We start from the raw sequence: 3,826 nt of genomic DNA on the forward strand, positions 1-3,826 counted from the left end.
CACAAGCAGGCTGCAAACAGTTCCATCTGCAGCATCCTTTGAGACTCACATAGGTGTCTCATCAAAAACTGACTCTCTCCATACTTCACCAAAACTCCGGAAGGAAGGGGTTTTGTCATGGTTACATGCTGTATTTTGACTAGGTGGTTAATACTTTTTTTCAGCCTCCGTACGCCAAAAGGTGAGGACACTGGTTAATAAACGTTAAAGTGGCCTCTCATGTTACTACTTTCTACACTTCCGGGTAGGTGTGGCGGGTTGTATGAGATGCGGGTTGTAGTTCCTTTTATGTTGCTCACAAAGCATTCATTATTTACAAAAATTATAAAATGACATACATATATTATACAGAAATAAACTAGTTTGCATGGTGCAGTGCTGAGGATGAATTTAAGAGTGTGACAGCCTGGGGGAAGAAGCTGCTCTGCAGGCACCTCACCTCAGATATCACTGATGCTCATGGGTACCAATGATCTTCTGATCAAATCAGACTGTTTTGGGAGGTTGTGGAAAGAACTATATATAAACAATTAAAAGAAAACACTAATATTTTCTAACAAATATAGGAAATTCACCAGTCAACAAAAGAAAAGCTAGACTAGGCCATTGGCAGCTAGTATGCTTGCAGCAGGTCTGCATCTGAACTGATCCAAATTTCAGCTCCACCAGTGAACTCCCCAAAGGAGCTTCTACCACTTGCTTTTAAATAGGAAGCTCCTCCTACAGAAAAAACAAAATTAGTTCCATCTACTATAAAAAAAAAAGTGGACTAACGTGAAGCCACCCCTTTGCAAAAAACAGACTTAAAACTACATGTACTTACGGGAATATAAACTAGACAGTGAAAGGGTCAAAGTTCTTCGACGACAACATGGACAGCACTCAAAAACAAGTTCTCGGCTAGTTAAAGCAGCAGAGAGGAATTCTTTTTAAAATAGCTTTTTGTCATATTTGCTGAAACTGTCATTATATCCCGATAGAAGGACATGAGACAGGTAATCTGTAATGAAATCAGGTCCCACATATCTGTGTTCTCTGTCATTTTGAGAATAAAGTTGTGATATTTAGAGAAAACAGTCATAATATGAGAATAAAGTCGTAATGTAGATTTTAGGAGGGGTAGCAAACACCACCACACACCGCTGGAGAGGGTAGGCAGCCTTAACTTCATGGGAGTAGGCTACACTTAGCCAACAACCTGACCTGGACCATCAACACCAAGCCATCATCAAAAGAGCACAGCAGCGGCTTCACCCCCTCCGGAGACTCAGGAAAGCATGTCTCCCTTCTGTACACCTCACTACCTTTTACAGTGGCACTATTGAAACCATCCTGAACTATAGTTTCTCTTCCTGGTTCGGAAGCTGTACGGCCAGCTAACAGGGTAGACAGCCAGCAAGATCATTGGTGCACCACTCCCTTACCTCAGTGAGATATACCAGCAACGCTGCATTTGCAGAGCTACCTCCATCATTAAGGACTCAAACCACACATCTTCTCCCTCCTGCCATCTGGGAGGAGGTACAGAAGCATCAGCTGCAGACCAAGCAGCATGCTAAACGTTTTTTTCCACAAGCCATGAGAATCAAAAATGGACTGCCACCCCTCCACACACACCCCTACAGCACCTGTTATGCCGAGTTTTGCCTGCCTGCCGAGAATTGCATGCACCTCCATATACTGCTTTTAAACGCTATACTATTCTTTGTGGGGTTCATCAATGCTGATAAATGATTTGAAGTATATATTTTATGAACGTTTAGAGTCTTTAATATTTTAATAAACTTAGAAGAAGTGCCATTCTTTGAAATTCAATAAATATATGTGGTGATAACTGCGTTTGATCAAAGTGTCTGACTGTGTATCTGAATTGTACTGATTGTTGTTTGTTTTTGTTATTTGTTTTTTTCTTTTTATCTCCCTATATTTTAGGATTGTTGTTTTTAGCTTTGGTTTGGGTTATTTATTATTGTCCTTTTAAATGCACTACAATAGCTGATGAGAAGCAACTTTGCGTTTCTTCTGCATATGTAAATACCCAGGCTATCTGTCAGTCAGTCAGTCAGTCAGTCAGTCAGTCAGTCAGTCAGTCTGTCTGTCTGTCTAATCTAATGATAAAAATGGTCATAATATTTTCTTTAAATCTACCTGCTCTGTACTCTGTTGTGCATTAGCCCACGTTAGTGCTCTGCTGATATGTCGCTTTGGCACATCTCTCAGATCAGAATTGAAATTCTCAAAACTACTTGTTCAACCTCCACATCATCTTGTCACTTGTGCACATCATAAAAGCAATTTCTCATTGTTTTGATAGCTGAACGATAAACACACATTGTGTTTATTAACAGCTGAACGAAATGTGGTTTCGTACAGCTCATGGTGCATAAACAAAATAAGAATAGACAACACAAATCACAACATACTACAGTATAACACAGCCCTCAGACTATTCACCTGATACACACAATACAATACACAGTGAGCAGTGAATAGTGAATAGTGAAATATATAATACACGCCAGTAGATGCATTAACTTACGTATGCGTGTGCGTATATTTATTTATATATATGGAAATATGTATATATATATATAGAAAGAGAGATCGTCTATATCTGTCAATCATATTTTCTATACATGTCTATTAGACTTTTTTTTGTAAATGTCTCCTTACTGTATTGATGAAGATATCCAATGTGATGTGGATGAGAATCTGTGACCTGACAGACAGGAACATCAGCCTAAGGAGTGTTTCACATGCTTACATTTCTAACTTTGTAATTTCTTCCGTTGTGCAATGCTATGCTGTAAAACAGTCCTTTCTTCTTTATTTTTTGCATCACAATGACATGGTCTGTCAACAAATTATAGTATGGACAGTAAAAATGTAACTGTGAATCCTGTTGCAATGTAGAACTTTATACTGTTGAGACTGATATGACATATTGAAAAAGTTCCGCCATGTGCATCAAAACCTTAGTCATAGTTTACATCAGAAAACACTTACAGACTACACTGTTGATAACATGACTAAACATTTTGACCATCTTGTTCGCAAACAATGACACAAGGACTTGTCATTCTGATGCACTGACGTTCAATGACATAAAGATTTGCTTTTGAGAGATAGACTAAGGATTTTGAGCAGGTGATGTGCTTTCGCAGGTAATCCACTGTGTTCTGCTGTTTGCTCGATGTGTTTCGAGAAATGCACATAGTGTTGCACAAATGTTAGGGCTGATTCGAGAAATATACCAAAGCAAGTGAGAAAAACTGTGAAAAGATTCCCTGAAACAATGAAAACCTCACTTTGTCCTCCACTCAACATGGTACAGTTCCCTCGACCTTTAAGCCCATTGGATGCGCTCACTTAATGAGCAGCTTGGCCCTATGAGCAACAGGTTGGGTGGGAGTTTATTACCAAGCATGTTGTTAATTGAAGTTAAATATAATCAATAGATACATTTGAACCTAATGTATTAATAAATTAATTTAGTGGAATTTTAATTAACAGTATGAATAAGGCTAAATATTTTATCACCACTGTATATTGAAAGCGCAGAGGTGCACAGAAATGCAGAGTCCTACTAGAAATGTTTTGTAATGTAGTTCCTCTTCAGTATTTCTTTTTAAACTCCCCCATAAATGTAATCCAAAGCGTTACATTCAAATACGTGCTGGAAAGATTTAGTATATATAAATGTCATTATTAGGTCTATTGTTTCATAATTATTACAGCTGTGATAAAGCCTATGTCAAGAGACATCTGGCAAAGTGAAATAATTTTGCAGTGCGGAAATTGTGGAGAGGAACTGATGAACTCTGTA

The sequence above is a fragment of the Micropterus dolomieu genome, linkage group LG20 (assembly GCF_021292245.1).
Source record: "Micropterus dolomieu isolate WLL.071019.BEF.003 ecotype Adirondacks linkage group LG20, ASM2129224v1, whole genome shotgun sequence".
NCBI lineage: Eukaryota > Metazoa > Chordata > Actinopteri > Centrarchiformes > Centrarchidae > Micropterus > Micropterus dolomieu.